The following is an 11051-nucleotide window of genomic DNA, read 5'->3' on the forward strand; positions in this document are numbered from 1 at the left end:
AACTGTAAATTTTCTACTGTATTATTTACCAATAAAATAAACTTAGCATGCTTCTCGGCCTTCTATTCCACTGCCTATACATGCAGAATTGCATAGCCAAGGAGAACAGAAGTGTCAGCTGCCAAGACAGGTTTCATTACAAATTCAAGCTTTCTGGCCCAATTCACTGTTAGCACAACTCTGTCTCCAGTGTCTGGAATCCATTTGCCCTCATAATCTATACAGAAGGAATTAGAGGAATAAATATCCCAACAGATTTCTTAACTGGGAAGCTGCTGGGAAATTAATACTGAATTATTTGGAAGAGGGTGTTTTTCTTTACTTAGGAAGTAACCTTCCAAAATACTGTTTTTTAAGCACCTAAATATTTTCAAAGTGGTCCAAATAAATTACATGTCTAAAACTTATGTCAGAGAGGATTCTGATGTAAACTAAAATTGCACTGCAAAGCCCAGAAAGAAGATAAGCTATGCTTGAGATCACTTGTCCTAGAGATTGCTAAACACATGCTGGAAGGTATCAGTTATTGTGAACATTCAAATGATCAGTAATGACTGTTCTTTTTTCTTCTGAAATAATGCAGTTATTAAAGACATTTCAAAAGTATATACCTAACCATAATTGTATTATCTTGTTTGTCTTTAAGTGTAATGAAGACCCTCAGATATGTTCATGAGTGCAAAACTAAGTTCATGTAAGAATATTAGAACACATCAGGGTGCATCCCTACTCCCAAACAGCTCTACTCCTAAGTCCTGGCCTCACAAACATCTGCGCATAATGTATGTTATTTTGCTCCTTGAAGAGCAAACCAAGCCCAAACTAAAACACAGGCAGAATTTTGGGGACAACCTGTTCTCTAGAGGGTGCACAGGCAAGACTGCATCAGTTCTGTCTCCACAGGACAGAATCTCAGGGAATGCAAAAAATACAAAATAAAATATAAACTAATATATTAAAATACTAAAATAATATAAAATATAAAAATAGTACTCTGGAGGTCTGTAACACAGACCTCATATTATTACAGTCATCCTGACTGAAAAAAACCACTAAAAACAATAGTTGCATTTGTAACCCACACAAAGCGTCGTGTTGTCATTGAAGCCAAAGGCTTCATTTCCAGCTAACATGGGCCACAAAACTTGTCAGACTTTGAACTCATCTCGGGTGCCTGGAGCTTTGCTATAGCTTATTTAGCTGCAACAAAATTAGTTAACAACCAGGGAACTTATCTAATTTGTTTTAGCTTTCTGCTTAGCTTTGTACAATTGTCTAGCACCAACTGTTACATTTTTGTTTATAAATAACAGACAGCAATAACAAGTAGTTATTCTGTGCAGAGTGAACTCTCTACAACCCTTGCAAAAATGCAGCATAGAGGAGTACAGGCATGGGGTGACTGCAGGGGCCTGAAAGCACAACCACAGGACAATACGGGGGCCCTAAGCTGTAACAGCTCACCTGTGCTCAATTACTGGTCATCAACGGGATGCTGTCTTAGGAGCTGGGTAAAACCAGTTTTATAGGCAACATATAAAACAAAGAACAAATACTCAACATATGTAAAACACACCACATGTAGTAAATTCAGATGTAATGTGGAATCATGAATCAATGTATAGAATAGAATAAAACAAATCAAATCCCCTTGAGGTAGACATCGGACTTCCCCATCCTTTCGCATCACCCACCAAGTGCACCCAGGTCGTTGAGCAAAAGCAATCCCACGGATGGCTTTGCCTTTGCCCAAAGCAGGAATAACCCAGACTGTCTTCCCCAGCATGTTTTTTATGTGCAGTACAAGGACTTTATCCCCTTCTACAGTACATAAAAGTTTTGACTGGGCAGGGCCAGCTCAGTCGGCAGATCCCCTAATGTTGACTAACCAGGTGGCTGTTCCTAAATGTGTATCCCAATGTTTGAGTGTCCCAGCACCCACTGCTCTCAGTGTAGTCTTTAACAGTCCATTGCACCGTTTGATCTTCCCGGAGGCTGGTGCATGATAAGGGGTGTGATATACCCACTCAATGCCATGCTCTTTGGCCCACGTGTCTATGAGGTTGTTTCGGAAATGAGTCCTGTTGTCTGACTCAGTTCTCTCTGGGGTGCCATGTCGCCATAGGACTTGCTTTTCAAGGCCCAAGATAGTGTTCCGGGCGGTGGCATGGGACACGGGAGATGTTTCCAGCCATCCAGTGGTTGCTTCCACCACGGTGAGCACATGGTGCTTGCCTTGGCAAGTTTGTGGGTGTGATGTAATCGATCTGCCAGGCCTCCCCATAGTTATATTTCAGCCATTGCCCTCCATACCACAGAGGCTTTAACTGCTTGGTTCGCTTGATTGCAGCGCATGTTTCACATTCATGGATAACCTGTGCAAGTGTCCATGGTCAACTCCACCCCTTGATCACAAGCCCATCTATATGTTGCACCTCTTCCTTGATGGCCTGAGGGCCTGATGGCCCACTGAGCTATAAATAATTCACCCTTATGTTGCCAGTCCAGATTCACCTGAGCCACTTCAATCTTAGCAGCCTGATCCACCTGCTGGTTGTTTTGATGTTCCTCAGTGGCCTGACCCTCGGGTACATGACGTACTTTTACAACCGGGTTCTCTACCTGGGCAGCAATATCTTGCCACAACATGGCAGCCCAGATGAGTTTACCTCTGCGCTGCCAGTTGCCCTGCTTCCATTGCTGTAACCACCCTCACAGGGCATTTGCCACCATCCATGAGTCAGCATAAAGTACTGGCCACTTTTCTCATTCAGCAATATCCAAAGCCAACTGGATGGCTTTCACCTCTGCAAACTGACTCAATTCACCTTCTCCTTCAGCAGTTTCTGCAACTTGTCGTATAGGACTCTATACAGCAGCTTTCCATCTCCGATGCTTTCCTACAACAGGACCCACCAGTAAACAGGGCGTATTGCTTCTCATCTTCTGGTAGTTTATTATGCAGTGGGGCCTCCTCAGCACGCGGCGCCTCCTCCTCTGGTGATATTCCGAAATCTTTGCCTTCTGGCTAGTCCATAATTACTTCCAAGATCCCTGGGCGATTGGGGTTTCCTATTCAAGTCCATTGTGTGATCAGTGCAACCCACTCACTCCACGTAGCATCAGTTGCATGATGTGTAGAGGGGTCCCTCCCTTTGAACATCCAGCCCAGCACCGGCAGCCGGGGTGCCAGGAGGAGCTGTGCTTCAGTACCAACCACTTCCAAAGCAGCTTGAACCCCTTCATATGCTGCCAATATCTTTTTCAGTTGGAGTATAGTGGGCCTCAGATCCTCTGCATCCCTGACTCCAAAACCCTAAGGGTCGACCTCAAGTCTCCCCTGGTGCTTTCTGCCAGAGACTCCAGGTAGGGCCATTCTCCCTGGCTGCAGCGTAGAGCATGTTCTTTACATCTTGCCCTGCCCGGACTGGCCCAAGGGCTACTGCATGAACCATCTCCTGTTTAATTTGTTCAAAGGCTTGTTGTTGCTCAGCGCCCCATTTGACATCGTTCTTCTTCTGGGTCACTTGACAGAGAGGGCTTACGATCAGACTGTAATTTGGAATAGGCATCCTCCAAAACCCCACAACGCCTAAGAAAGCTTCTGTTTCCTTTTTGCTAGTTGGTGAAGGCATGGCTGTTATTTTGTTAATCACATCCATTGGGATCTGATGACGTCCATCTTGCCATTTTATTCCTGAAAACTGGACATGCTGTGCAGGTCCCTTGACTTTACTTTGTTTTATGGCAAAACCAGCTTTCAGGAGGATTTGGACTATTTTCTTCCCTTTCTCAAAAACTTCTTCTGCTGTATTGCCCCACACGATGATGTCATCCATATACTGCAGATGTTCTGGAGCTGCACCCCGTTCCAGTGCAGTCTGCATCAGTCCACAGCAAATGGTCGGGCTATGTTTCCACCCCTGAGGCAGTTGATTCCAGGGCTACTGAACACCCCTCCAGGTGAAAGCAAACTGTGGCCTGCACCCTGCTGCCAAAGGGACTGAGAAAAACGCATTAGTGATATCAGTTGTGGCATACCACTTGGCTGCCTTTGACTTCAGTTCATATCGAAGTTCTAGCATGTCTGGCATGGCAGCACTCAGCGGCGGTGTGACTTCATTCAGGCCACGATAGCCTACTGTTAGTCTCCACTCTCCATTAGACTTTTGCACTGGCCATATGGGACTGTTAAAAGGTGAATGATTCCTACTGATCGCTCCTTGGGTCTCCAGTCGACGAATCAGTTTATGGATGGGAATCAGGGAGTCTCGGTTAGTGCAGTATTGCTGTCGGTGCACTGTTGTGGTAGCAATCAGGACCTGTTGTTCTTCGACCCTCAACAACCCCACAGCAGAAGGGTCCTCCGAGAGACCAGGCAAGGTAGACAGCTGTTTAATTTCCTCCATCTCCAAGGCAGCTATACCAAAAGCCCACCAGTACCCTTTTGGGTCCTTGAAATACCCTCTCCTGAGGTAGTCTATGCCAAGGATGCACAGAGCCTCTGGGCCAGTCACAATGGGGTGCTTTTGCCACTCATTCCCAGTTAGGCTCACTTCGGCCTCCGATACAGTCAGCTGTTGGGATCCCCCTGACACTTCAGAAATACAGATGGATTCTGTCCCTGTATAGCTTGATGGCATTAGGGTACACTGTGCACCGGTGTCCACTATACTCCTGGGGGTCTGATGTGCCAGGCCATCAAATACACACAGTCCAGTAAACCCAGTTGTCCCTTTCCTCCACCAGGACCTCTAGTCCTGGTCATAGTATTTGTTACTCGCTTCTTGTACATACAAATCAGAAGTCCCTTTATTAAAATCAGGAGTAAGATCAGCCCTTCTACTCTGGGGAACTGCTCTCTGGAAACTGGAGCATCAATCTTCCTGGAACACCCCCCTTTGGTGATTGTTTTTCCTTGCAACTCACGTACCCGTGCCTCTAGGGTCAAGGGAGATTTTTCCATCCCACTTCCTCATGTCCTCTCTGTGGTCATGCAGATAAAACCACAGGGTGGCCCATGGTGTGTACCCACTATATCCTATCTCTTGAGCAGAGGAACGCTTACTCCTAATAGCTGAGATACTGGTCCGTAAAGGTGGGGGGTAAGACATATCCTCTTTGACTTGCTGGACCTCCTGGGACAGTTTCTCCACAGCTGAGACAGAGGCCCATAGGGAGGAGGAGAGACTTTCTTTGTATTGCCAGAGTTGGCCAGCCAATTCATCTACCGTTTGTCCTTCTCCGTCTTTCCAGGTCATTACTACTAATGAGTTGGCATACGACGCTGGTGTGCTCCGTACAAACTTCCGCCACATGGGTCGTGTGCACCGGACTTCATCCGGATCTTTGGATAACTGCTCGTTGTTCAGGTGATCATAAATCACCTCCAGCATGGATAATTCCCTCACCTACTGGATACCTCTTTCCATGGTAGTCCACTTGCCCGGGTAACATATAATTTCTTCCTTGAAGGGATACCTTTCCTTCACACCTGACAGGAGTTGCCTCCAGAGGCTGAGGACTTGTGCCCCTTTTCCAATCTCTTTGTCAATGCTCCCTTCCCTAGAAAGGGATCCCAGCTGCTTGGCTTCCCTAGCCTCCAATTCCAGGCTACTGGCCCCATTATCCCAGTATCAGAGCAGCCAGGTGACAATGCGCTCACCTGGATGACGGCTGAAATCTCTTTGCATGTCTCACAGCTCACTCAGGGACAGGGATCGGGTGGTTACTGCCTCGTTTATGAGTTCTGCCTCTTCCTCCTCCTGGTCTCATGACGGCCCTGCTTCAGAGTAGCTTGCCTGATCCACTTCTTCCTTTAGTAGGGGAAGAGTTTCTTCCCTTACTAAACGAGCTGACTTTTGCTTCCAACATTCCTTCTTGTGTACAGGGGCGACTGATACTGGCACAGGCTGGTTCTCTGGTTCAGCTGCAGTGCCTGTTGCAGGGGTTGGAGTAGCTGCAGTGCCTGTTGCTTTGTCGTCAGATCCAGAGACCTGCTCTTTCCCTTGAGGGCACTGGATAGTCTTGAACAGGGCTCAGGAGGCATGGGCCAGGCCCCAGCACATTGCAGTGATTTGTGTCTCTGGAACTGGCAGGGTGACAGCAGACTTTTTCCAAATATTTTACTAGTTTTTCAGGATTCTGCACTTGTTCAGGGGTGATGTTCCAAAACACTGGAGGTGCCCACTGTCCTAGGTACTTGCCCATACTATCCCACACACCCTGCTACTCGTAACTACCCAGCCTCGGGGCAGATCTCTGGGTGGTATTCTTAAATAGTTGTTTAGTTGTTTAATCTTAAACAAGACCTGAAACACATTCAGGAGACATAGCAAAAGGAACATGCTAGTTTGAACATCTCAAGGATATTCAAAATTCTCAAGAGCTGTTGTAACTAGCCTGGAGGAGAAGGGGAAGGTGAAGGAGTCGGGAAAGGTGTCCCCCTTTGTCCCCCCCATAGATTGGGTCTCCGAGGAGAAAAGGTAAAGAGTGTAATTATTAATAGTTTCTGAGAGATGGTTCCCGAAGTATGGAGATGACGGCAATGCTGAGTACAAATGCCACTTTTAGTACAAATGTACTAAAAGGTTAGTCTCTTGACCGGTAATTTTATCATAAAGTAAGCCAGTGTTACACAGTACCGCAAAATGATAACCTTCATCCAGCCCCCAGAGGTGACAAACAGCACAACAGGGAACACAGACAGCAAGTAAGGTGTTACATAACACAGCGCTGAGAACAAGCACAACAACTCTGAGAGCAAATAAATCAACATTGCAACCAGCGACTATTAACGTAATAATGAATGCTTATAACAAATTTGTTTTAACATGCTCTGGTCAGATCTGTCATTATCTCACCCTTTGAGCCCCACGTTGGGTGCCAAAAAGACAGCTGTGGTTTAACCCAGCAGGCAGCTAAACACTGCACAGCCATTAGCTCACTCCCCCCTCAGTGGCATAGGGGAGAGAATCAGAAAAAAAAGGTAAAACTCACGGGTTGAGATAAAGACAATTTAATAGGACAGAAAAGAAAGGGAAAATAATAATAATGATAAAATATTACACAAAACAAGTGATGCACAATGCAATTGCTCACCACCTGCTGACCAATGCCCAGCCAGTTCCCGAGCGGCAGACCACCGGCCAGCTTTTCCCCCAGCTTTCTATGCTGAGCATGACGCCATATGGTATGGAACATCCCTTTGGTCAGCTGGGGTCAGCTGTCCCAGCTATGTCCCCTCCCAACTTCTTGTGCACCCCCAGCCTACTCGCTGGTGGGGTGGTGTGAGAAGCAGGAAAAGGCCTTGACTCTGTGTAAGCATAGCTCAGCAGTAACTAAAACATCAGTGTGTTATCAAACTTATTCTCATCCTAAATCCAAAACACAGCACCTTACCAGCCACTAGAAAGAATATGAACTCTATCCCAGCTGAAACCAGGACAATAGAATAAAGAGCAAGATGCACAGTGTGTTAACAAGCATATAGAAATTATTCCAAATGGACCCAAGCCAAGGAGGAAGAAAACATCGCCATCCTCCCTGCCAGGGAAGGATTTGGGATGCTGATGACTTGCTGTAAAGACTTTCCCCTCCCAGCTGAAGCAAGTGAAGTCCCAGAGGGAGAGTGGGTGGGCGAAGATAACACCAGAGCAAGGGTTTGGTACTAGAGTTTGTGCCTATATCACTGTAACCATATATAACTTGAACTGTATTAGTATCTGGACTAATACTAAGTCTTTGATTAGGCCATTAAGATTTTAATTAGACTAACAATCAATAATTGGCTTTGCATCTAGGATGTGTTCCCTGTTTTGCTCATAACAACATGCTGAATAAAACAAACTGGTGGAAATTCAAGCAACCTAGTCTGGTACTTGGATGCAAGTCTGTCTCAGGGCCACAGGACCACATGTGGCATCCAGAGGAGTCCTGGACTCCTGGAGTGGGCACATCAGTGTTAGAGGCACCACCACATCTAGAGGTGTTAATCTAGCCCTGTGTAGAGGCAGGGATTACTCTATGGGACAAATACCTTCAACAGTGTAGATATAGCCAAGATACAGCCAAAATTTGTCTGCCTTCAGGGCACAGAAGGACAGAAAGAAATAATCATGCACAGACTTTTTCTTGAGAAGAAAACAAGTATGAATGAAAACAAATGGGACTGCATTTAGGGAAAACATAAATGCCTACAGTTCAATCATCAAGATGTCTAATTATATATATAAAACAAGAACACTCACTTTCACTTACTGACTTAAAGCTGATCAGTTATTTTATAGTCCCACAAGTGTTCACTGAAGAGGCAATAATCTTTCTGAAGAATGCTTTTCATAACTCAGTGTATTTAAAACAGACAAATTGTAAGAACTGGAGGATTAGAATTATCCATCACTTCTGCACTGGATATTCACCACTTTTGAGAATGTTTTGCTAAGTATCATTTTGACATACAGCAACATAAATGAACAGTAATTTTGGATGCATTCTGGAAGTACTTTGAAAAGCAATGGACTGAAAACAAATTGAAAAAGGTGAACCAATCAAAGCTCCCTTGAGGAATCGCCAAAAACATTTTCTGAATCTTCAAATGGTTTTCAGTTTTATAAATTGGTAATAATATCATATTTCTCATACAAAACAAGAAACAGTCTGTCAAGTCTTGCCAAACTCAGTTTTCCACCAGTTTATAATGTAATTTGATTAACATAAAGAATGCACGGTTTATCTTGAGAACGAATGAATCACTAGGATATTTGAGTTTTACTTCAGTTAGCCTAAGGACTGTCTAATTAAGAAATGCTTTGGTTCGTTGACTTTTCAATTGTTACCAACTAGTTTGAGTTGATTATAAAGTAAGTTCAACTCGTGTGAGTAAGATCCACAAAGATACCTATTTTCCCCTGGTACATTTAATAAGTTTGTGAGCAGTGAAACATTGTGGGTTAGCAGTGGGTCAACTACGCTCCACCACCACCAAAACCCCAACCCCCTACCCTCAAAAGCACCACGCATGCTTTTAGAAGCCTAATGCATCAAGATCAGATCAGTATAGAATGGCTGAAGTAAATCTGGGACCTGTACAAATTTTAGAAACAGTCTTGTTTCCAGAATTTCATACTCCTTCACTTCAGCAACTTCTACTATTGCTATTATTTACATATTTTGTATTGAAAACATGCTCATTATTACAAAAAACAGTCAAGCTCCAGGTCACTGCAAAGGACATGACAGACAAAATAGAGAACACAAACCAACTGCAATACTGTCTCCCTATCACTCCTAAGGAAATCACAGAAACAGAAATTGAACTACTGGATTACAGGTATTAAGCAATAGAGAGACAGGAAAATTACTCAGTAATTCTTCTGTCCCAGTACTCACAGAGCTTAGTTCTGTAATGCAAGACTCATAAAACTTTTTAAGTCCTTTTCAATCTTAATAACCTTCTAAGACCAGAAGAAGTTAGATGCTTTTACTGGTCACCATGTGTGTACTCTTCCTTAGTACAAATGCTGACCTCTAACGGTCCACTCAGTTTTTCCACCTATTCTAGGGACAGCGCAAGAAAGAGCCAGCTTCAGACAAGTACAAAAGCATCAATCCACATTATTAAAGTGCTGAATTTAAGAGCAAAGAATAACTTCAAAAAAATTTGTCTCCCTCCTCTTCCTCCACCCATCTTTTTCACATTTAAATACTGTAGTTTTTCCAGAAAAGAGAGGAGCAAAAGAATTAACTTGTATCACATCAAAACATATTCACTGATGAGGCTTTAGTGAGAAGCAAATATGTTATTAGGGAAGCTTTCTGCAGCTGCTAACTTAACTGTATGCACTTCTTCTAGGTTTACCAGCTCTCTGGGAACTAAAACGCTATATGGTTTTAAAAGCCAATGTTAAATTTATCTGACTCTGTGACAGTAATACTTAGCGCTACTTTCACCAGCAGATCTCAAAATAAAAAAAGTTGCAGTAAGTCCCAGGTCAGAGATAAGGAAACAGTAGTCCAAACAGGTAATACAGTAGTCCAAACAGGTAATACACAGGCCAGTTCTACAACCAGGAAAAGAGATTATCTTTCTAAATGCTCTAACAAGGAGGCCGATGCCATCGTTCATATTTCCACCTATACCTCTGGTGTGTATAGACTTACCTAGTTCAACTTAGCCGTTCCTGAAAGCAGCTCTCCAGTTCCCAAAGTGTAAGCAATGCAATTTTCCTTCACTGGGGAGAAGTTTTTAAAGAACCTATCGAATATTATTTTTAATTAACACTTTTTAAAACAACTAACGGCTACACATGAGAGTACATTTTTAAGTGCAATCATTTAGCCCTACAATAACTGACTTCTGAGGAAAGGGACTGAACATTCGCGGCCCCGCGTACACCGCTTTTCGGAAGGCCTACTGCCTGAAACCCGCCGGTGCCCGGGACGAAGCCTCTCCTCCCCGCCCGAATTCCACCGCTGGGAGCCCCGGGGCCCAGCCGCTGTCCCCGCTGCCTGCCCCGGGACCGAGCCGGTCAGCCCGGCCCACACAGCACGTCGAGGCGTAAGATCCGCAGCTGCGGATCCGAGCACGCCCCCCGGAGGCTAAGCCTAGGCCTAGGCCTAGGCCCGGGCCCGGGCCCGCTCCCAACCCCTACAGCCCCCAGGAACAGCCCCCCGGCTCCTCCCTCCGCCCCGCGATTCCCCAGCCGGCCCGGCCCGGCCCCGCGGCGCCCCCCGAGCGGCCCCGCCGCCGGCGGTACCTGCCCGCCCGCCCGGCGGACGCGCCGGCGGTTGCCACGCTACGCTTAAAGGGGCCGCCGCGGCGCGCGGGGGCTATTGACAGCGGCTGCCCGAGCAACGGGGCGGAGAAATAGGAGGGCTCTTGTCGTCAGCCATTGGCTACCCGCCCTGCCAGTTCCACGGCGCGCGGCGGCTCCCGGCGGCTGATTGGTACGGACGGATGGCGGCGGCCGACGGGCAGCGGCTCTCCCCATTGGTGGGAGGCTACATTCCGGCTGCCGATTGGTTGAGGCGCTGCAGGGGAGACGTGAGGG

At 45.8% G+C, this 11051-nt stretch overlaps 1 long non-coding RNA gene across 1 annotated transcript; it reads right to left on the reverse strand.

Annotated features, from left to right (window-relative positions):
• Positions 1–1463: 1463 nt before the first annotated feature.
• On the reverse strand, positions 1464–10851 carry LOC142408144 (uncharacterized). The gene is made up of 3 exons (XR_012775167.1): positions 10758–10851; positions 10162–10232; positions 1464–1507 (listed from the first exon to the last, which is right to left on the reverse strand). It is a non-coding gene; the product is annotated as an uncharacterized LOC142408144 (long non-coding RNA).
• Between the last annotated feature and the right edge of the window lie 200 nt (positions 10852–11051).

This window comes from Mycteria americana, chromosome 3, assembly GCF_035582795.1.
Source record: "Mycteria americana isolate JAX WOST 10 ecotype Jacksonville Zoo and Gardens chromosome 3, USCA_MyAme_1.0, whole genome shotgun sequence".
Lineage (NCBI taxonomy): Eukaryota > Metazoa > Chordata > Aves > Ciconiiformes > Ciconiidae > Mycteria > Mycteria americana.